A 24,616-nucleotide genomic window follows, 5' to 3' on the forward strand; every position below is an offset into this window, starting at 1 on the left:
AGTGTTTGGGGTGGGGTTTGAGGCGGAGTTTGGGGCGGGGTTCAAGATGGGGTTTGGGGTGGGGTTTGAGGCGGGGTTTGAGGGGAGATTAGAGGCAGGGTTTGGGGCGGGGTTTGAGGTGGGGTTTGAGGCGAGGTTAGAGGCGGGGTTTGGGGCGGGGTTTGAGGTGGGGTTAGAGGCGGGGTTTGAGGCTGTGTTTTAGGCGGGGTTTGAGGCGCAGTTTTGGGTGGGGTTACAGGCAGGGTTTGACATGGGGTTTGAGGCGGGGTTTGGGGCGGGGTTTGAGGTGTGTTTGGGGTGGTGTTTGAGGAGGGGCTTGAGGCAGGGTTTGAGGCGGGGTTTGGGGTGGGGTTTGGTGCGGGGCTTTAGGCGGGGCTTGGGGCGCGGTTTGTGGTAGGGTTTGAGGTGGGATTTGGGGCGGGCTTTTGGGGCGGGGTTTTGGACGGGGTTTGGGGTGGGGTTTGAGGCAGGGTTTGAGGTGGGGAGTGCTCTCCAACCAGGTTCGGCTCTTTCCGCCCCTTTACTGCCATGGCACGTGTCGCGGGAGGGAATTCGACGATTGGTTGAGGGTGTGTCCAAGAGGCGGGCCGATGTCTGATTGGTCGGCTGTCAGGGAGGCCCTAGAAGATCGTGGTTTTCCAGATGTTTCTGCATTTCCTATGGTTGTAGGGGAAAGAGGCCGTCAATGGGTGCCTCTCGACCTGAATGGTGTTACACGATTCATAGAGTCCGTTGAAAATAAGGGATTTCGCTCTCCAATGACACTGAATGCACTGGAGATCCTGACAGCCCCAGGTCCTTTGTTAATGCGCATTGCTTTAAAACCTGTGCAGTTTGCATTATGGAAAGAGGAATGGGTTAGCAAATTAAAGAAGGTAATTGCAAAAGTACAGGGGGACCCGCGGTACCCTGCTCATGGTACTACCTTGCCACGCTTGATGGGTACAGACCCAGGTATGTTTACTCCTCAAGGATGGGTTTCACAATTATGTCCTTGGGAATTAATAGCCACTTCAGATGCTGCGGTCATTGTATTCAGGATATTTGTTAGGAGTGCTGAGCCCTCCACACCTTGGACTTGTTGGAAATATGGTCAGGACGGTATCTCTGATAAAAGCAGTTTTTATTTGCTACTGCAATGTCAGGCGCCCCGATAGCAGAAGCGCATCTACGGACATGACGTTACAGTTTTCATCCCTTTTTTCCCATATGTTTTCCCCTCCCTTTTCCCCTTTGGTTGGGTATTACAGGTTACAATTTTACCTGAGGTTTGCATTTGTTAATCGCATTCTGACACTTGTTAATTCTTGTGCCAGTCAGTCGCCATCCTGCTGTTTCTGTTTCCAAGATGTCTCGGTACTCTTATTGCACTGATATGTTGATTCCCTTCAAAGCTTCTTCCATTCTGTCCCAAAGGCCTTTGATATCCTTAGGTATGCCACGATTTGTATATTTTTACAATGCGTACAACAAAACACTAAAGCATACATTGTTGCTGGTTTATACAGGTATATTGTTAATTATTTTAACTTCTCCTCTTTGGATCTTTTATTACCTAGGTCTTATTTGTCCAGCACCAAAGATCAGCAGTTCTGTTTCAGACAGCTGGACAGACAGGAGCTGCAGTCTTTGTACCTGTGACTTCTACCTAATAACTACAAATTGCTTCACTTATATACTGAGACCTTGAAATAAAATATTCTTATCTTATTCTAAATGCAGAAACAACATTTGATTCCCACAGAAGGAAGAGAAAAGTGAAGGAAAGATGAGAGAAGAAAGGAAAGAGAAAGAAAGGAAAGGGAAAGCAGAAGCAAAGTTCGGTGCCATCATGACTTGCGGAATCAAACTCTATAATCCAGAGATGGGTTATAAAGCAGGTATGTTTATTCCAGCGTTGCGCAGCACCGGGTGCAAGGGGGATAGCTCCACCAAACTTGCACACCGACTTGTAAAATCGTGACACAGATATAGGTACATTTAATACATAGTGATTTCTCGGAATTCTGATACATAGTCAATGATTTCTTAGACTTCTAATACATAGTCAATAGTTCTAGGAATTATTCAATAGCTATATTCAATAGCTCTTTAGCCTACAGACCCCCTCTTGCCTTTAGCATGCAGACCCCCTCTTGTTCTTATCAGGGGGAATGCAACTCCTCTTCTGGTCATCCGTGAGGTCTCACTCCTTATCTGCATCGTCCCTGCTCTCTCAGGCCCCTTGTTTCTTTTACTTGTTAACTTTAAGTTTCCTTTACTTGTTTCTATAAACTACCTTTAACTATCCCCCTTTTAGCCCCTCCCCCTTTATTCCGAATTCCAGCAGAGCATCTGTTTCCTGCTTCACTGTTCATTCCCCCCTTTTCTTCAATCTAGCAGGATTTCTCTCCTGCTAGATCATTCCTTTTCTGGTGTGTGGCTAGCTGTTCTGCTATTCCCTTAATTGCACTTTTGTATATTTTATATGTAGTTAATCCAGTCTATGTTCTTGTTGATTGTCACCCACCAAAATAGTGACTCAAATCCTGCAGCAATTTGATTTCTTGCCTTAAATTTATCAGGGACACCTCTAGGTACCCTGACTGAATCTATATACATTTCTTTTTCAAATGCCAGGGTGAATGGTATAACTAATTGAACAAGTGAACAGGTGCCTCCCCAGTTAGATGGTTAAGCTGGACCATAAAAATCTTTCCCCCACAGTACCACCAGAGATTTGCCCTGGAGATTCCCAATCTTGAATAATTTCCTGCTGAATCCTCCGTAACATTCAAGACCTCACTGCATAAGGAAAAGTTTCCTATAGGCCTGGTAGCCTTCACACCCTGCCATGAGAGGAAAGCTGTATGGTTACCTACTGCTGGAGGGATCTTGACATCTGTATCAGGCATTGGAGGAAACAAGAGAGAGATCTGCAGTCTCTATTTCCCCAGGCAGTTTTCTCTTGATACAGGGCAATCATGAATCACATTCTCTTGGGGTCCTTGGTCCATCCCAGCAGAATGGGTACCACCTGAGCTATGGGCCATCCGGATGCACAAGCGTAGCAATTGCTATGGTTGAGACTCTGGACAGTATACTTAGTCCATTCTACCCAGGCATTAACATCCCCATATCTTGTTTCAGTTTCAAATGTTTGTCTAAGATCTTTTATCTCCTTAATTGTCATAACTGCAGGGTTTTTAGGAAAATTTTCTACCCCTTTTTAAGCTCTTCCCTATCCTGGACATTCTGGGTATTTTCAAGGAGTGTCTCTGTCCAGCCTCAATAGGCGGTTGTCCACCATACATCATTCCATACACTACAAGAGTCCCTTATTCATATCAAAACTATCAGTTGGTCCCTCCCTTGCATTATTGTCAAATTTCACCTTTTCCAGATAATTATCAGGATAACAAATGGGTACAGCAGTAAAAACTTTCTGTGATTTCCTTCTAATTCTTATCTTTAAAGGTTTTTCTGTGGCAATAGTTCCCATACCTCAGGGCTAGTGGATGCCTTCACCAGTGAGTCATAAGTCCATCCTTTCTTGGCTGTCCTCACAGATGTTTCAGTCATTAAAAGTACTTGGAATGGTCCTTCCCATTCAGGTGGCAGCTTTGTCTCCTTCCCAGTCTGTATCAGGATCCAGTCCCTGGCTTGAAATAGGTGAACTGGAAGTTTAATAGTCCTTGGATCCTGGTCAGTAGCAGTTACTGCATATCCTGCCTTACAGTCTCCTTGTAGCTGTCGGTAAAGCAGGCATCTTCTGCATCTTCTAAGGGCTTGTCCTTCAGGTCCTACTGACAAGCTGCAATGTGCAGCTTCAGTTGTTTCAAAGCAGTCAGGAGATACTGGTTCTCCAGGAGTTCCGCTAAGGAAAGATACTGGGTTGACAATGTTAGTTACAGTTATTCCTACATCATCCTGTTCTACCAGGATGGTTTGGTATTTCACGAATCTTTGGGGTGAGATCCAATGTCCCCCTTTTGCCTCCAATACAGTAAACACTGTTTGAGATATTAAAACTGGTATCCTTTGGCCCAGTGTAGATTTACAGTTTTCTTGAATATTGAGCACCAGTGCAGTCACCACCCTCAGGTACCCTGTCCATCCCTTACTCTCTTCCTTGGCAATTTGTGGCTCAGGGGTTTGGCAGATGGCTTCCCCCTTGGCAGTTCTTAAGGTTCAAACTCCAGTTGTAATCTCCCAAATATGTCACTTGCTGTTATTTGTGCTTTCTGTAAACCAAGAAACTCAGCAAACTCACAGATCATTGCACAGTTCTCTTTTGTCGCTGTGGCATCCACATGCTGCAGTAAAGTTCCTCCCTGGGATGGAGGATCCCGGGTCTCAGGCTCAGAGCTGACCAGTTCTCAAAAATCATTAATCTGTTCTCACAACCCCGGGTAACACTGTCCTGGTTAACTGAGTCTCTTATCCCTGTATTGGCCAAAGCAGGCAGAAGAAACATCCTTCAAATCCAGAAGGCAAACTCCACCTATTCATTCCTTAATTGGGTTAATAAAGTGCATGGATTTGCCACCACTGAGTGTATGCATTCAACAATTCTATTACTTGCCCTCAAGTCTTGTACCAAACTACAGCACTTGCTATCAAAAATTTTTGCAAAATTGGAGTCCAAACTCCAGAAAGTCTTCTATCCTTCTACAGTTACATATCCTTATAGGGTACCGCTTTATCCTGACTGGGCAATCTCCTGCTTTTAACTTCTATTCAGGGCTTCGTGTGTGGCCCTGATGCCCACACCCCTAAGTGCATCATATTTGATATTGCTGTGACTCCTGGGGTACGACACTGTTTTTCCCCATTTGTGTTGAAGTCAGACTTGCAGTTTTTAATCAGTCAATATTGTTGGACCCTTAGCTCCAGTTTTACTAAATTTCTTGCCAGGGTAACCTGGCAGGTACAAGAATTTCTGCATTCCTACTTAGCTTATATTTAATTAATCCAAAAAACGTAAACCTTTTCTTGTTGGGCAGTAGCTTCTACTACTGTTACAAAACCATCTATGAGTAGTAAGAAGCACCCATATCCACCAGAAAATAAACCTCTTTATCCTGCTTCCCTAGATGCAATTTCCCATTGCAGTTTGCACACTGCTTTCCTTTCAGTGGGGCAGAGCCCTCCCCGGGCACTTCAAGCCCCCACTCCCCCACCTCTCCCTGAGGGGATCTCTGGGTCCTATGGCCCTATTCTGGCACCACAACAGTAACAGCTGTTATTATCACCAATTCCCTTACTATCTGTGTGTCAATCAGTTTTGTTTTGTTTTCATATCGTTCACCTCTTTTCAGTCCTGATATCCCTGTTATACCTTGCCAGTCCTTGCCTTCTTCAGCCTGTGTCTGTTCTAAACTTTCTCACTTTCCAAACTCTCATCATTACATAAACTACTAACATCCTATTTCAGTTTCATCTCCTCCTCTCCAGAGGTGTCCAGTGCTAACACTGGAATTTCAGGTTTCCCAGACCTCTGCACATGAAGGCTGTTCTCACTTCCAGTGCCCTGGCCTCTCCACCTCCCCCTTTCCACCTCCCCCTTTGTGGTTTACAGCAGTAGTCTCTGTCTCTCTCTGTCTCTCTCTCTCTCTCTCCAAGAGTTCTTGTGGGGGATGGGGGGGGAACAGTGCAGGGGGTTGCTCTCATACCAGCACAGAAACTCACTTTCTCTTTAACACTTTTTCCTTTGTACCATCAAAGCAGTTTGTCCCATTCCCTTCAGAACCCACAGATCAAACAATACAGTTCTTCAGTTTCCACAACCACCCTTAGTACCATATAACTTTCCTTTAGCAATCCATAGCATTCAGTTCCTTGGGATGTTCCACCCTGAATTTTATGGCCTTATTTCATGTTTTTCCTGATTCCCAATTTCATCTTTATTGCCCTAGTTTTCATTGAGTATTCTCAAAGAGTGGTACTGTCATCCAGGTTCCTGTTATCTTTAAGGCCTCATTTGTTAATTTGAGTCCTGACACCTTATGGGCCAACAATGAATGAGCTGCCCCCATGTCAACTAAAACCACAACTTCTTCCCCCTCAGGTCCCACTTTTATATTTACCAGGGGCTCCTGGTGGGTCCAAAATTTTGAAAGCCCTGAAAATTGATCTAATTGTTCTTACTCTTATTTAATTGATCCTCAATTAAAGATTTTATTTTCTTCTTAAAATTTCTAATGTCTCTACTAGTGAGTGAAGAGTCTACATAGCATATTTGTCCTTGTCCCAGTGGGACCTCCCATAAGGGGCGCACTGATGTGCCGGTACAGCTGGCGTCTGGGAAAGGAAAGTTTTCAATATCCCTTTCACATTGTTTTAATTCCCTCCCGAGCCCAGCATGCCCCCCTTTTCTGTGAAATGACCCTACATGCTTTACCATTTCCCCTCACTGGGGCAGTGCCTGTCTCCCTTTGTGCTACATTGGGGTTTTATGGGGGGGTGGGGGTGGTGGAGGAGATTCTCAGGAGGGTCCCATTGATTAGTTCCTTTTTCTAATTCCTCTTTCGAAAAGGTGTTTTGTTTACATATAAATTCGAGATCTGACAAACCAGATCCATATCTTCATCAGATCCATATTTTGGCCAAATATTGATTTTCCCTGTCGTGGCTCTCTAGGCCATATCTGACACAATATTTAAACATCTTTTCCCTATCCTTTTTCCTGGTTTTGGGATCATTTTAACCCATTCTCCAACTTATTCACTAACCACCAATGATTACATTATTTGATGAGGGTGTTCTTGCTTACAGTCCCCCCCAGTTCCCCAGCAATATCCCTCCAATATGTCAGTATGCAGCGACTCGGCACGGACTCAGATGTGAACGATCCAAATTGTTTATTACAAGTTCTCACATCCCTTATATACCTTCACAAGTTGTTATTTTCTAGCTTTCCCATCTGCCCTTACAACTTTCCCAAACACCTTATATGTCAACAAAGCATTCTACAAAACACTTTTCAACTGTCCATGCAGGAACATATCCAATCAGAGCTGTGAGACTCTTCTTCTCCTTGCAGAGGTGTGCTTGGTTCCCATGCTGTTTATCTTGCTCCACAGCTGCTGCTCTGAACAGCTTTTCTTGTATCCCCACAATTCCCCCTTTTTTGTTTATTGACAAGCTACTACCATACTATAAAATAATAATACTAATTATATTAATAACATAATCATTATAACTCAATCAAGGCCTCGATTGACAATATTCTGAAAATGAAAAAGGAGATAAGGCAAATGACAAAATATATGTTTAAATCCACTAAAATATCAGACGCATTTTGCCTGCGGCCTAAGTTCCTACAACCTGGAAAAGAACCCCTGAGAATCCAATTCTGTGTAAATTTGAAATAGGTTAGAAAAGACTTCAATTTCGTGTTATCCATTTTAGACCATCCCGTTAGCATGAAGCAAATACTCCCTAAGCTAGCACATTATTACTTATTGTCCCTGGAGAGGCAGAAAACTGCAGAAAAGGAGAGAGAAGGATCATGTTGGCGGTGGATGCGATAGGCAGCGCCAGCAGGGCGTCCCCTGCTTCAAGGTGCACTCTCCCTTTCTCATCCACCACGGATTCTCTCTTGCTCTTTTCCTACTCAGGGTCTGAATGGCATTTTCCATTTGTACACTGCATCCGCATGGCTAGTGCGTGGTACAGAGCCCAAGTGGAACACCTGCTTACAAAACAGAATAAATTGCCGAGGTTAGCTTTTTTTGCAAGCACCTTTGTTTCAATTGATGCATGGTCATATTTTGAAAATCCCAATTAGTGAGATGAAAAAGAGTTAATAACTGTTATGTTTAAGAATCATCCGTTTGTCCAGGATTCTTTTCCAGGGTCTTATTTTTACAAACTAAGAAGAGGCTAGTTGATAGGCTAATAAAATCATAACTGAACATTACTAATACACTAGAAGAGTTAGTCCCATAATTTCCAGCATTGGTAACATCAAATCCTATTTAACTTATATTCTATCTACTGCCAAAATAGGAAAGACACACAATAATCTAAATAATGCTTAATAATTCTAATTCTTAAATTTATACCAGTAATGTGGAAGAGTTACCTACTATGTCTTACCATTACTAAAATTATTATTTGCAATACAACAAATTACAAAGCAATTTCAATGAAGTAAGAGGCGTATAATCACAATCATTATTAAGGCTGGGTGTTATTTTCTGCCTTGAGATGAGGCCGAACATATCTTGCCGGAACCCATGTAGGGCCAGTCCTTGTAGAAACACAAGCATATCCACGACCCCAGGTTATCAATGGTAAGGGACCTTCCCAGTGCCCTGTGGCCATATTTCGAATGTTAACCATTGGCCGTTCCTTGAGCACTGGGGAGCCCCCAAAATGACGATCCACACGAGTTATACTTGTATGATCACGATTCAAAAAATTCAGCACAAACAAAGCCTTACATAATCTTTCTTGTGGTGTGTCTCCCGTATTCTCCCTTTTTTGTTTATTAAGAACAGGTTTCAGTGTTTGATGAGTACGCTCAATGATAGCTTGTCCAGTGGGAGAATGAGGGATGCCTGTAATATGTCTAACCCCCCATTCTTGAAGGAAAGTTCGAGTGGCCTTAGAGGTATAAGCGGGCCCATTATCTGTTTTTATTGTATGAGGGATTCCCATAGCAGCATAAGCAGATAACCAGTGTATACGGGCGAAATATAATGCAAGACTCGTTTGAGCTGTACAAACAAAACCGGATTATTAACTTCCTTAAGAAAGGATCCTTCAATCCGCTGAATGATACCTGTAACATACAAAGAGTCAGTTATTATATTAAGCTTTTGGTCTGAAAAAATTTGGAAAGCTCGAGCTACTGCAGCGAGTTCTACAACTTGAGGTGATCCATCAACAACATGTACGTCTGACTGCCATTGTGTAGCAGTCTGTTATGGTTTTGCAATTTGGTTGGTGTTGGTATTCCACATCAGAACACCATGCCTCATAATGGGAGTAAAGGGGACAAGTTTTTTTCTGTGGGCTGCCTTAATGGGCATGTGGGGTGGGGCACCGGAAAGGGACGGGGTTGCTGGCCCGGCTCCCTGCCAGGAGACAACATGGTCAGAGCTTCCTGCCTTCCACAGCTCCATCGGTGAGATTGGGGACTTGGTATTCTCTTTGTTGAAACTCTCTTGTTGTTGTTTAGTGTTATTAGGTTATTAAACTGCCATTCGTTCTCAGATCACCTTTTTTTTCTCCCTCATTTTTTGTTAGACCTAATCGCAATCTCCCTTCCCTTCCCCTCTCCCAAAACGCACGTGGCCAGGCCGGGCTGTGCCGCGCTGTGCCGATAGAGAAAAGGGGGGGGGGGGGCTTTTGTTCCTGCTGCCCCGGGTTTGTGCCCACTGTCCCGGAGTGAGCTGTAGAGAGAACTCCGTGACATTTTTGGTGGAGGATGCGGGCAAAGCTCTGGGCAATGTTTTGGGCAGTAATTAGGTGGTTTTTTTCAGCAGCCCTGTATGTAGGACTGATAGTCCCTAGGTTCCTGTGGTCCTGGCTTAAGGACTTCCTGATGTTGGGGGTAGGGGTAGATTTATTAAGCCGATGGCTGGCAGGGATAGAGATATCTGCCTGGCTCCCTTCCAGACTAACGAACATCACAGGCACCGTGCTTGAACTGGCTCATGAATGCTCTGAATTCCTTAAGTATGACTGGGGTGTCAAATGGGATACTGTGTTGTTAGTCTCTCTGATTGTAGTAGTTTATAACGTGGGGAGAGACTTGCAAAGAATAGTGCAGAGAGACTCAGGAAAAGGGCCAGAAGCATCGGGACCCCCAGTATCAGGTAATCTCACCCCTGAACACCAGAGGGACCTTGGGAAATTAATAGAACCCCTGAGTGAGTGTGGGAGATCAGGGGGATCTCAGAACGAATGGCTTATGAAAAAGATAGAGAGTCTCGAGAATGAGATCCAAATCCTAAGGGGAAGGCAACAAGTTAATCCCAGCCGACCACAGGAAGCACCAGCATCAGTGTCAGTCGCCCCAGTGGAAGGCCAGAGATGGGAACGTGTGTCCTCACGTCTGGAACGGATGGAGGAAGTAGAGGAAGATCCTGGTGAGGGACCCTCCCCAAAACCACCGAGAAAGGCAACCCAGGAGACTAACAGACGCGGAGAAGATAGTGATGATGAGGGAAAAGTCACTGCTTCCTCTACTCGTAAACCTCTGAAAATTACTGAAATCCAAAGTGCGAGAAAGGAGTTTGCCCGACTCCCAGGTGAACGCCTTGTCACTTGGCTGCTCTGGTGTTGGGACAATGGGGCCTCCTGCATGTCCCTAAGCTGCGATGAGGCTCGTCAATTAGGAAACATTGCTCGAGACTCATCTATTGATAGAGGGATCAGCTGATGTCTCGATGGAGTCGCCAATCTCTGGGAGAGGATTCTATCAGCTGTAAAGGCAACCTGTCTTCTCAAAAGTGATTTGGAGCCTGTACTGGAAAAATGGAGTACAGCTGAGGAAGGTATCCAGAGAGAAATGGCTGTGGCAGAAATGCTGTTCGATCCCACGTTTGTCCCTGGGGACCCAGAGGATTACCATGACCCAGAAAAGGTGAGCGGTACTCCGGAAATATGCAAGAAACTCATACGGTCAGCACCAGGGAAGTATTCCAGTATACTATTAACGAACTCTAACAGGTATGATGAGCTGGATAGGAGACCTGAAATTTTTGAGCTCATCCTTTCACTGCAAAATATCGAATACTCACTACTGCCACACCGTACCACCATTGCAGCCATCTGTAAAATGGTGGATAGAATGGACCAAATGGAGAGAAGACAGGACAACATGCAGAAGAGCTGGTCTGCGGCAAGGAACCACAGTGAACCTGTGGCAGTCTCAGCTGTCAGATGCAAATGCACACCTGTCCGAGTGAAGGACCGCAGTGAGCCTATGTCACGTGGTGCCATGTGGAACTACCTGCGTGACCATGGAGAGGATATGAAGAAGTGGCATGACGAACCCAATTTTGTACTGCGAGCACGGGTAAGAAAATTACAAAAGAGGTCAGCCACCACTGAGGTTGCCTCTACTGCTTCAGACAACCAATAGAGGGGCCCTGCCCTCAGCCAGGGGGGGGAGACGGATAATAGAGTGTATTGGACTGTGTGGATTCGGTGGCCTGACATCAGAACCACAAAAATATAAAGCACTGGTGGATACCGGTGCACAGTGCACTCTGATACCCTCAGGTTTCGAAGGGACAGAACGGATACATATACATGGGGTGACTGGGGGTTTGCAGGAACTATCTGTGTTAGAGACCGAGGGGTGGACTTAACCATGGACGCTATTGCGCAGATCATCCATGATTGTGATACCTGTGCCATGATCAAACAGGCCAAGAGGATGAGACCTCTCTGGGGGGAAGGACGATGGGAAAAGTATAAATATGGGGAGGCATGGCAGATTGATTATATCACCCTGCCAAAGACTCGTAATGGTAAGCATTATGTACTCACCATGGTGGAGGTAACCACCGGGTGGCTTGAGACATATGCGGTACCCCATGCCACTGCCAGAAACACCATATTAGGCCTAGAGACACAAATCTTTTGGCGACATGGCACCCCAGAGAGGATCGAATCAGACAATGGGACTCATTTCAAAAATTCACTGGTGAGCACTTGGGCCAAAGAACATGGCATCGAGTGGATCTATCACATCCCCTATCACGCACCAGCCGCTGGTAAGATCGAGCGCCACAATGGTTTGCTGAAAACCACGCTGAAAGCGATGGGTGGTGGAACATTTAAGAACTGGGAGAAACATCTAGCAGAAGCCACCTGGCTGGTAAACACCCGAGGATCAGCCAACCGAGATGGCCCTACACAGTCCAACTCCCTGCGTACCGTGGAGGGAGACAAGGTTCCTGTGGTGCATGTAAAGAATATGCTGGGAAAAGCGGTTTGGGTCCTTCCAGCCTCTGGAAAGGGGAGGCCCCTCCATGGAACTGTCTTTGCACAGGGACCTGGGTGCACCTGGTGGGTGATGCAGAAGGATGGGGATGTTCAGTGTGTGCCACAGGGAAATTTGATGCTGGGGGAGTGCAGCCTGTGATTCCATGTCTGTATATATATATATATATATATATATATATATATATATATATATATATATATATATATATATATATATATATATATGTATGTACATATGTAATGCATGTTAACTACTGTTCTGTTTATATGTTGATAAAAGTTAGGCATGATGTGATGATGTGTAATAAGGGGTGGAATGTTATGGTTTTGCAATTTGGTTGGTGTTGGTATTCCACATCAGAACACCATGCCTCATAATGGGAGTAAAGGGGACAAGTTTTTTTCTGTGGGCTGCCTTAATGGGCATGTGGGGTGGGGCACCGGAAAGGGACGGGGTTGCTGGCCCGGCTCCCTGCCAGGAGACAACATGGTCAGAGCTTCCTGCCTTCCACAGCTCCATCGGTGAGATTGGGGACTTGGTATTCTCTTTGTTGAAACTCTCTTGTTGTTGTTTAGTGTTATTAGGTTATTAAACTGCCATTCGTTCTCAGATCACCTTTTTTTTCTCCCTCATTTTTTGTTAGACCTAATCGCAATCTCCCTTCCCTTCCCCTCTCCCAAAACGCACGTGGCCAGGCCGGGCTGTGCCGCGCTGTGCCGATAGAGAAAAGGGGGGGGGGGGGGCTTTTGTTCCTGCTGCCCCGGGTTTGTGCCCACTGTCCCGGAGTGAGCTCTAGAGAGAACTCCGTGACACAGTCACACGCCAGAGAACCACTGCTTGGTGTGTCTTGCCAGAGCCATCTGTAAATACAGTAACAGCATTAGGTATTGGAACATGTGAAAGTAAAGTATTAGTAGCAATGGGGATATCAGCCAAATTATGTAGTAACTGATGTTTGGGAGGATGAGTGGACAATTGTCCGGTATAGTCTGCCATAGCAGTCTGAAAAGGAAGTGACTGCGCAAGCATCCAATCTAAATCTTTTTTAGTAGCAGGTACGTATATGCAATCAGGGTCAAGAGCTCGTAGAATTTGTAGACGATGTCGACCTCGCTGTATTAGCATAGCAAACATTTCCACTCGTGATGTAATAGTTTTTGAAAATGTATGAGGTAAAAATACCCATTCGAGAATAATGAGAGGATCCTTTCTTGAGGTATCCCATTGACATAACAAGCTATATGGCTGATAGAAGTTGGTTATTATTATGAGATGTACTGTAAGTGATAAACAAACACGATGGCTGTATCGAGTTTGCACTGATGTTATTACAGAGTCTAAGCATTGTTGTGCTTCTGGTGTTAATTGTCTTTTAGAAGTTAGATCTGGGTCTCCTTTCAGTAGTTTGAATAAAGGATGCAGCTCTTGAGTAGTAATTCCCAAAAGTGGCCGCAACCAATTGATGGTTCCTAATAACTTTTGCAGATCGTTTAATGTCCGTACGTGAGGTACTATTTTGAGGATTTGTGGCTGGATAGTGTGAGATGCAATTTTCCATATTGCTTCTTTTCTGCACTGCTCTAAGACATCACAGTGCGCTGTAGAGAAATTTGTCGTTCCTGCTCCCTTCAAATTATCATCAGGAGGAAATGCGCCCGATTCGCATTCCAGATCTGTGATAAAGTGTTTGCTCATTAAGACCAGGATGTGGCAACAATGTTTGCAAAGCGCGCGAATTTACGGGTAGATTTTGCAAGTCTCAGCAAGTCTCAAGGAAGGACCAATCAACTAACGAACGACCACGGCCGACCAGTCGGATACCAGCACACCCGGGAACTGACGATACAAAAGAAGTTGCAAGGAATGGGAACGCGCGGCAGTTGGAGGAACGATAATCCCCCTGTCGTCCAGCGCTGAATTGCCTTTTTTGTTTTACCCGCTACAATCAATAAAATTTTCTGATTGGAATATAGTTGACTCATTGGCGTATTGCTTATAATATGATGACAATTTGGTGCCGTGACTCGGATGGGAATACTGGCGTAGGTATAAGGAGCCTGAGGGGGCGCCCCGCCTAAATAGGCGGCCTCGGCTCCTATCCTCCCGCCCTACTCCCGCCGACGATCCGAAATTTAAAACAAAAAGGCAAGGAAAAACCGGTTGACCCTTTAAATTTCGTGCATGAAAGTCCGGACGAAGACACAGGACAAGTGAGTATAATCCGGTCTGGGTCGGGAATCCAGCGTGTGGCGGGTGTTGTGTGCTTGTGAAGGGGGGCCGGCAGCCGGCACTAACCCAAGCGAGTGTGGACCCCATAGTAGTGCGGTTCCCATTGCCCGCGAGGGCGTGGGCCACGACCTGGGGGAAGCGAGTGAATGCAACACTGACTGAAGGCACGCTGAACGGTGGGTACAGGGTATAAGGGGGACCCTTTCACCACCACAACCCCTAGGGCTACGGGCACTAGGGAGGGTTACTATTAGGTATTCCCCTAGAGCTACGGGCACTAGGGAGGGTTACTATTAGGTATTCCCCTAGAGCTACGGGCACTAGGGAGGGTTACTATTAGGTATTCCCCTAGAGCTACGGGCACTAGGGAGGGTTACTAGGCGAGGCAAGAGATCAAGGAGTAGAAGTGAGATGGGGCAAAGTAAAACCAAACCATCCGCCCCTCCTAAGCGGCCACCCGTTCCTAGAGATTCGCCTCTAGGATTCATGTTAAGTGTCTGGACACAATACCCAGGGATGAAAAATAAGGATAAGGCAAAGATGATATATTATTGCGTAGAAATTTGGGGTGGGCAACAAATTGGCCCAGCAGTATGGTGGCCTAAATACGGTTCCAGTGAAGACTGGGTACAACAACAGTTAAATTTTTGGGTAAATTCCAGAACCCCTTTCAATCAGGAAGAAAGCGACTATGCAGCCGTATGGGTCACACGTCCAGAAGGTTCAGGGGTCTCAATTTTTAATTTGACACAAACAGAAAAAGGCATTGAAAAACGTAGATCCCGAAAGGAAGAGGAGACCTTAGTAGGACCCCCACCATATGCATCACCACCAGCAATTCCCTTGCCTCCTCCTCCTCCCCCTCAAATGGATCATGGGCAACTGGACCCAAGAGAGGAGAAAGAAGCACGAGGAACAGACAGAGGAGGGCCTTTGACACGAGCAAAGGCACGACAGAATAACCTTTTTCCTTTAAGAGAAATGCCCATGGGAGGCCCACAACCCCAGATGGGATTTATATCTGTGCCTCTAAATTCAGGGGATGTCAGGGATTTTAAGAAAGAAATGGGCAACATACTGGAAGATCCCCTGGGGGTGGCGGACAGAGTAGATCAATTCTTAGGGCCAAATATTTACACTTGGGAGGAACTACAGTCTATTTTAAGTATATTATTTACAGCGGAAGAAAAAGGTATGATTAGGCGTGCGGGGATGCGCATTTGGGATGCCCAACATGCCCATGGACCTGCTGCAGATGATAAGTGGCCTCTACAAAATCCTCATTGGGACCATCAGAACCAAAATCATAGGACTCACATGCAGGACCTACGGACTATTATTATCCAGGGCATTAGGGAGGCGGTCCCAAGAGGTCAAAATATCAATAAATCTTTTAATGAGAGACAAAAGAAGGAGGAAACACCCACTGAATGGCTAGAAAGGTTACGCAAGAATTTACAACTATATTCAGGATTGGATCCTGATACACCGATAGGCCAGGCTCTGCTCAAAACGCAGTTCGTAGCTAAGGCTTGGGAAGATATCCGCAAGAAACTAGAAAAGATAGAAAATTGGCAGGATTGGGGGCTTGATGAACTTTTGAGGGAAGCTCAAAAAGTATATGTAAGACGGGAAGAAGAATGGCAGAATAGGCAGGTTAGGATGATGGTAGCGGCAGTCAGAGAAAGTAGGGAATTGGAAAGGAAAATGGGGGGATGGACGCAAAATTGAATTCCAGGACAGCAAAAATTTAGGAAGCCTGAAAACAGGAAGGAGGAGAGAATATGCCATTATTGCAGGAAAAAGGGACACCTGAAGAGGGACTGCAGGGTTAGAATGAGAGACGAAAAGTCCTTCCAAGAAGACTAGGGGTGTCAGGGGCTATATATATTGGGGACCCAGAAACAACAGGAGCCCTTAATAAAATTGAAAATTGGTCCCCAAGCTGAGGAGGTAGAGTTTCTAGTAGATTCAGGAGCTGAAAGGTCTACTATACAACAGATCCCCCTCGGATGCAAACCTTCCCGGGAAACTACCAAAGTAATAGGAGCAAAGGGAGAACCCTTCACAGTAGGAATAGTTAAGAATGTAATGATAGAAGCAGAGTCCAAAGTGGGGTTGGGTGATTTCTTGATACTGCCTGAAGCGGAGTTCAGTTTGTTAGGACGGGATCTGATTATTGCATTAGGCATAGGACTAGAAGTAGAGAATAAAGAATTGAGAGTCAAACTCTGCCCCCTTAGGGTAGAGGATGAACAAGAGATCAATTCTGATGTCTGGTATACCCCCGAGAGTGTGGGACAACTAAAAATACCCCCTTTCACGGTAAAAATCAAGAATCCTGAAATCCCAGTAAAAATAAAACAATATCCTATTTCCCTGGAAGGAAGGAGGGGTCTCAAACCAGAAATAGATAGATTAGTGAGCAAAGGATTACTGGAACCCTGTATGTCCCCATTTAATACCCCTATATTACCGGTAAAGAAACCAGATGGAACATATTGGTTGGTTCATGATCTGAGGGAAATTAACAAGCGCACTGTATCTAGGTTCCCAGTTGTAGCTAATCCCTATACGTTGCTAAGTAAATTAGGGCCCGACAACTTGTGGTATAGTGTCATAGACTTAAAAGATGCTTTTTGGGCTTGCCCTTTAGATGAGACATGCCGCGATTATTTTGAATTTGAGTGGGAAGACCCAGATACTAACAGAAAACAGCAATTAAGGTGGACTGTACTCCCCCAAGGCTTCACAGAATCCCCTAATTTGTTTGGGCAAGCCCTAGAACAGATCCTGCAAGAGTATCAGCTAGATCCTGATACCAAATTAATATAGTATGTAGATGACTTATTAATTGCTGGAGAGGATGAGGGAAAGGTTCGGAAAGGAAGTATTAAATTGCTGAACTTTTTGGGACTGAAAGGACTTAAAGTATCAAAAAGGAAATTGCAATTTGTGGAAGAGGAGGTATTATATCTAGAGGTAGATATCTAGGGCATTACCTGAGTAAAGGAGAAAAGAAGATAGATCCTGAAAGGATACAAGGAATATTGTCCCTGACGTCGCCAAGTAATAAGAGACAAATAAGACAATTGCTGGGATTAGTGGGATATTGTAGGCAATGGATTGAAAATTATAGCAGTAAAGTTCCTATATCAAAAGCTCAGTACCGATGGATTAATAAAGTGCGATAGACAAGATGAAGAGAATCTACAAAAGCTGAAGGAGGATCTCATCAATGCCCCTGTCTTGAGCCTGCCTGACTTAAAAAGACCCTTTTATTTATTCGTTAACATAGACAGCGGTACAGCGTATGGGGTTTTAACACAGGATTGGGCAGGGAAGAAGAAACCCGTTGGATATTTGTCAAAATTATTAGACCCTGTGAGCCGAGGATGGCCCACTTGCTTACAAGCAATTGTTGGGTGTGCGTTATTGGTAGAAGAAGCCAGGAAAATTACTTTTTACAGCAATATAAAGGTACTATCTCCCCATAATATTAGAAATGTGCTCCAACAAAAAGCTGAAAAATGGATATATTTCTCGTCTTCTAAAGTATGAGGGTATCTTACTGGAAGCCCCTAACTTAACCCTGGAGACCACAAGTCTCCAGAATCCTGCAGAATTCTTATATGGAAAACCCGAAAATGTGGGACTCATTCATAACTGTTTACATACGATAGAAGAACAAACAAAAATCAGACCAGATTTAGAGGAAGAAGAATTAAGAGAAGGGGAAAAATTATTTGTGGATGGATCCTCTAGAGTAGTGGAGGGAAAGAGAAGATCAGGTTATGCAATAGTAGATGGAAAGACCCTCCAGGTATTGGAATCAGGACCCTTGAGTAACACTTGGTCAGCTCAAGCTTGCGAGCTGTATGCTGTTTTACAGGCACTAAAAAGATTACAGGGAAAAGAGGGCACTATCTATACCGATTCCAAATATAGTTATGGGGTAATACATACCTTTGGGAAGATTTGGGAAGAAAGGGGATTGATAAATTCCCAAGGAAAGGACTTAATACATCAAGAGTTAATAAAGCAACTCTTAGTGGCCCTACGAAAACCAAAGAAGATAGCGGTGGTACACCTTAGAGGACACCAACAGGGGACCGATTACAAGACTAGAGGAAATAATGCAGCAGACCTAGAAGCTAAGCAAGCTGCCCTCAGAGAATTGGTCCTGAGGCAGGAGAGGCAGGAAGAATTGACACATGATGAGGCCCCTTCGTTTACTCCAAAGGAGGAACAAAAACTTGATCAAATGGGAATAACGAAAAACGCAGAAGGGAAGTGGCACTTAGCTGATGGGAGAGAGGTACTGCCTAAGTCAATAGCGTCTCAGGTATTGACCCAGTTGCACGAACGGACCCACTGGGGAAGCGAAGCTTTAATAGATCATTTTGCCACTAAGTACATGTGTATAGGCCTACATAATTTAGCTAGACATATTACTCAAGGATGTATTACGTGCTTAAAGATAAACAGAGCTGTACAAAGAAAACTGCCTATGGGGGGAAGACCCTTGGCCGCTAGGCCATTTTCTAGAGTCCAAATTGACTTCACCAAATTTCCTAAAGTAGGAAGATATAAATATGTATTAGTCATAATAGACCACCTCACACATTATGTAGAGGCATTCCCCACAACTAAAGCAACAGCTCAGGTAGTAACAAAAATATTACTCGAACAAATCATCCCTAGGTATGGGGTAACAGAAGTAATAGATTCGGATCAAGGACCACACTTTACATCAAGAATCACTAGAAATATAGCTGAAGCCTTGGGAATAAAATGGGAAGAACATACTCCCTGGCACCCACAGAGTTCAGGGCGAGTAGAGAGAATGAATGGAGAACTAAAGAAGCAATTGGCCAAATTAACGTTAGAAACTAAACTCTCATGGATAAAATGCATCCCCCTGGCCCTCTTAAACCTTAGGGCCCAGCCCCGGGCTGACATAGGGATATCTCCCTTCGAAATGTTATACGGAATGCCATATGATGCGGGAACCCCTAAAGATCACCCGGGGGTGTTAGATAAGAACATTCAAGCTTATATCACGGAATTAATGAAGTATAAACAGGAACTGTGGAAAAAGGGACAATTGACTCAAAGACCCCCTCTTGACATTACCCTCCATCAGATAAAGCCTGGAGATTGGGTTCTGATAAAGACTTGGAGAGAAACCACACTGCAGCCTCGATGGGAAGGTGCCTATCTGGTACTATTGACTACTAATACGGCCATCAGGACTGCCGAAAAAGGATGGACACATGCTAGTCGTGTTAAGGGCCCGATACGAAATCACGAATGGAGAGTCACTAGTCCAGCGGGTGATTTGAGAGTAAAACTGTCACGAAGACCTCCGATGGGGAACATAAAAACATGAGTTAGTGTATTGTTGGTGGTTCATTGATTATATAAGTGTACCAGAGTGGAATACTTAGACTTAGCATGTATAAATAACTTGTAATACGTTTATTGTAGACACAATTGCCATTTATCTGTATACTTAGAGAGGTGGTGGACCCATTGCAGAAATGGGGATTCTCTTAGAAGGGAAAATTTAAAAGAAAAGGGGTAAATCCGGATCCTGACTAGCATTACGTGGGTGTGTCATCGGTGGGTAAAAGGAGCAGGTTGTGGCATCCTAAAGATCGGGGATTAGAACTGAAGTACTTGTACCTTAAGACCCACTTAGAAGGAGAGCAAGCAACTGCCCCTCCTGAAAAATACTCTTGCTGCCGAGAAGATGATACACCCCATGTCTCGAGGCAACCGAGTCGATGGGCGAGGCAGAGGAGATAAAGTGTGTGGAGGGGTTTGCTCCATTACGAATGGATCCAAAGACTCAGGATCCAGGAAATGCCCCAAGGCTGGGAATAACCCCCCTAAACAATTAAAGACCCGCTACTGCAGTGGGGAAACCGCCTATCTAAGACTATTTCACTTAATAATGGCATTAAGTCTCATTAACGAAGGATGGGGCACAGAGGTACAGACACACGAACCATCTAAGTGGTCCTTAATTAGATGGGAAGATCAGAAGGTGATAAGTACAAATGTGACCCCAGGCGCTCCCGTTCTCAAATGTCAAATATGTGACCTGGTACCAACAGAACCATGTCTAAACTACACGGCAATTTATGCTTGCCCCACGTCGAATCCAGGGAAAAGTTATTGTAATTACCCAGGGGAATATTATTGCGGATACTGGGGTTGTGAAACAATTGCACTAGGATTTTCACCAGGTGGTGGACAAGATGAATACATAACGGTCAGTTGGGGTCCCCCAGATTGTACACCTCCGAACTATGGGAATGAAGGTGCGGTCCTCGGCGGGTTCACAGGAACATGTAAATATTTGGAGATAAAAGTCCTTAAAGTAGATGACACAGTATGGTGGATAGGAAAAACCTCGGGAGTACGAACATGGAATCCTGGAAGGGACCGAGGGGGCTATTTTCTTATTAAAAAAGAGGTAGTCCCACTGGCCCCTCCGATGGGTATAGGACCCAATGTAGTAATTGTCATCAATTTATAAGCAATACGCCAATGAGTCAACGATATTCCAATCAGAAAATTTTATTAATTGTAGCGGGTAAAACAAAAAGGCAATTCAGCGCTGGACGACAGGGGGATTATCGTTCCTCCAACTGCCGCGCTGTCCCGTCCCTTGCAACTTCTTTTGTAAAGTCCATCCCGAGCGTATTGTCCTTTAATTGGTCGGTCGTGATCGTGCGACTTGGTGTGTCGTTCCTTGGTTGGTCCTTCCGTGGAACTTTGTATCCATCGGGGCGTGCTTTGCCTGTAACTATGCAGAGTACACAATCTACCCATAAAATTAGAGTGTTCTGCAACCCTTGTGGCCTCCATATTCCACCATCACATCCCGGTCCTAATGAACAAGCACTCCACCACAATGCTACCACATCCCGGTCTTAATGAGCAAACATTTTATCACAGTAATAAATAACAATCAGGGTAAAACCCAAGTAGAGAACAAGACAGAAGCTGTTACTGTAGGTTCGACCGAAGAAGGCCCTTTCATCACTGGATATGGCACCCTTTGGAAGATAATCCAGTCTAGTTTCAAGGTATTAAACAACACACACCCCGAACTAACCAAGGAATGTTGGCTATGCTATGACATAAAACCCCCTTTTTATGAGGCAATAGGATCCATAGCAAGGATTAGGAGAAGGAATGGGACTAACCCAGCAGAATGTTTATGGAAAAGAGGGAGGACTAATGTCCCAGGGATAACCCTAGCACATGTCACTGGACATGGATTATGTGTAGGAACTATATCTTTAGAAAAACAACATTTATGTAATAAAACTATAGAACTGCAGAGTCAGGAGAAGCCATCGGACTGGCTCCTACCCGCAGTCAATGCCAAATGGGTATGTGCTAAACTAGGGGTCACTACATGCTTGTCGACCAAAATATTTAACCAAACCACTGAGTACTGTATACAAGTAATTATAGTTCCACGAATTATTTATCACCCTAAGGATTATGTGGTTAGTCAACAAGAAACTGCTGAACACCACTTGGTAAAAAGGGAACCATTCACAGCCCTGACCATTGCAATGTTATTGACTATAGGAGGTGCCGGACTGGGGACCGGAGTAGCATCCCTAGTTAATCAACCACAAGGATTGAGAACCCTTAGACAGTCTGTGGATGAAGACCTACAGAAAATAGATGAGGCCATAAATGCACTCACAAAATCAGTACGATCCTTATCCGAGGTGGTGTTACAAAATAGAAGGGGATTGGATTTCCTCCTCTTACAGCAAGGAGGATTATGCGTGGCTCTCAAAGAGCAATGCTGCACTTACATAGACCAAATGGGGGTAGCAGTAGACACAATGGCTGAATTAAGAAAACAATTGGAACAGAGGAAAAGAACCCAAGAGTCTCAGAGAAGCTGGTATGAAAATTGGTTTAATAGTTCCTCTTGGTTCACCACCTTATTATCAACAATAATGGGACCGGTAGTTATAATAATATTGGGGCTGACTTTCGGACCTTGTATCTTTAATAAACTAATAACTATCGTTAAGAATCGACTTGAGGCAGCCCACCTAATGGTGGATAGGGAAAAATATGAACCCATTAATGGGGAACCAGAAGAGGATGCTCTAAAATGGAGTCGACAAGAACTAAAACGGTTTAATGAGCAAAACAAAATGGTACAATAAAAGAAAAGGGGGGACTGTGATAAAGTGTTTGCTCATTAAGACCAGGATGTGGCAACAATGTTTGCAAAGCGCGCGAATTTACGGGTAGATTTTGCAAGTCTCAGCAAGTCTCAAGGAAGGACCAATCAACTAACGACACATTAGCCGAACGACCACGGCCGACCAGTCGGATACCAGCACACCCGGGAACTGACGATACAAAAGAAGTTGCAAGGAACGGGAACGCGCGGCAGTTGGAGGAACGATAATCCCCCTGTCGTCCAGCGCTGAATTGCCTTTTTTGTTTTACCCGCTACAATCAATAAAATTTTCTGATTGGAATATCGTTAACTCATTGGCGTATTGCTTATAAATTGATGACAGGATCTACTGGACCAGGGTCACAACGATCCCCTGGTTTCGATCCGTCCGTGTCTTTAACCACGTTACACGCCGGCTGCACAGACGCAGCAGCGCAAGACATGGGCGGAGCGGGGGGCGGAGCGGCGCGATGAACGTCGTAGGCGGAGCGAAGGGCGAGGGCGCCGTAGAGGGCGGCAACGCGGCGAACGTCGGGGGAGGAGCGAACGGCGGGAGCGCGAAGGGGGGCGGCCGCGGCCCCTCGTCTCCCCGAATCGGGGAGGGGTCGGAGCCGCCAGTCGGATCCGGGCACGGGCCGCTTCCCGCAGTGAGAGGCAGCGGCGGGGTTGGGACGGAGGGCGGCAGGGAATGGTCGGAATAAATTCTTTCCCGTCGTGATTGCTTAATCCCTTCCATTATCCGGCTCCAAACGGGCAACAGCTTAGCAGCCGTTCTGTCTTTAGCGAGAGAAGCCTTGTAGAGTTTTGAGCCGATTTTGTCCCAAAGTTCTCCATCGAGAGAGAACTCAGTTTTTGGAAATTCAGGGACATTTTTGCTTATCCATTTAAGAAGAGTAGCTAATGCTGAAGTAGACACAGTCTCATCCTGATACAGTAACACTGAACGCAATACTTAGAGATGTACTCGTTGCTCCCTCGTTAGCGAGCTCCCCATAGTTCCCGACTGCTCACCTTCTGTCCTGCAGAACGGTGCGGGTGCGCGCGAAACAGTCTCTCCGAAGTTCAGTCGGGCGGCGCTGCCGGACCGGGCTCGCTCAGCCGCGGGTTGATTTGCTCCACGTTGTGGGCGCCATTTGCAGCGACTCGGCACGGACTCAGATGTGAACGATCCAAATCGTTTATTACAAGTTCTCACATCCCTTATATACCTTCACAGGTTGTTATTTTCTAGCTTTCCCATCCGCCCTTACAACTTTCCCAAACACCTTATATGTCAACAAAGCATTCTACAAAACACTTTTCAACTGTCCATGCAGGCACATATCCAATCAGAGCTGTGAGACTCTTCTTCTCCTTGCAGAGGTGTCCTTGGTTCCCATGCTGTTTATCTTGCTCCACAGCTGCTGCTCTGAACAGCTTTTCTTGTATCCCCACATCAGTATACATTCTAAGAGATTTTCTTAGGTACCTCTTTCCCTTGTGTTCGTACACACACAAGGAGGGGGAACAATGGTTCAAAACAAATTTCGTAAAGTTAACGTGTTAAAGCGGAGGTAACACAACCCTAATTTTCTCTAATCTGGATCATTATCACACTTAAACCGTGGTATTTTTCCACAACAAAAGCAACAGGTTCTTGATACTAATTATGGTTTGCCTTTTGTGGGCTTTTTCCACCACCCGATTCCATATGCACTTCACTATTATGTGCGTTACAATTGCCACAATACTAACAACAATTAATAAGACAAAAACATCATAACAAATACAAAAACATTGTAACATATAGAACATAGAGACCTTTCGCTTCGTCTGTCCCGGGACGTTTCCCTCACAGGAGGACAGAACCGTGGGTCGGGATTCCGCTCTCGCCCCGCAGCTGTGCTGCATCTCACTCACAACCACACTCACACAGACTGCACAAGACCGGTCTTTACACAGTTCAAGGTACAACATTTCTCAGAAAATATCAAAGTTGTTTGTTCAACACTTACAGTAACAAGCGCTAATAAGAGATGTTAATAATGGCCAGATACACAACAATTCCTGCTAATACAGCTAAGAAAACCCACATTAACATTGACAGAGTATCCACTATACTTTCTCACCAACCAACCCCTTAAGGGGGAGCAAAAATAGCTCTTCTCGTGCACACCTGGTAATCCCGGTGGGACTCGAACCCACAGCTGAGACTGCCTTAGTGG

At 45.0% G+C, this 24,616-nt stretch overlaps 2 long non-coding RNA genes across 5 annotated transcripts; one reads left to right on the forward strand and one right to left on the reverse strand.

Moving 5' to 3' along the window:
- The first annotated feature begins 378 nt into the window (after nt 1-378).
- LOC146757893 (uncharacterized) lies at nt 379-10,965 on the forward strand. Of its 4 annotated transcripts, none has more exons than XR_014935574.1 (3): nt 379-954; nt 1,723-1,880; nt 9,983-10,609. It is a non-coding gene; the product is annotated as an uncharacterized LOC146757893 (long non-coding RNA). The 4 variants fall into 4 exon arrangements; XR_014935571.1 differs by lacking the exon at nt 9,983-10,609 and adding an exon at nt 9,108-9,203 and having other exon boundaries at nt 619-954; nt 1,745-1,880; XR_014935573.1 differs by lacking the exon at nt 9,983-10,609 and adding an exon at nt 9,108-9,203 and having other exon boundaries at nt 669-954.
- LOC146757894 (uncharacterized) lies at nt 6,826-23,780 on the reverse strand. Its single transcript, XR_014935578.1, has 2 exons — nt 23,424-23,780; nt 6,826-8,770 (listed from the first exon to the last, which is right to left on the reverse strand). It is a non-coding gene; the product is annotated as an uncharacterized LOC146757894 (long non-coding RNA).
- Nucleotides 23,781-24,616: the final 836 nt, after the last annotated feature.

Source organism: Coturnix japonica, chromosome 18, assembly GCF_054131305.1.
Source record: "Coturnix japonica strain WE chromosome 18, WE-NBRP24, whole genome shotgun sequence".
Lineage (NCBI taxonomy): Eukaryota > Metazoa > Chordata > Aves > Galliformes > Phasianidae > Coturnix > Coturnix japonica.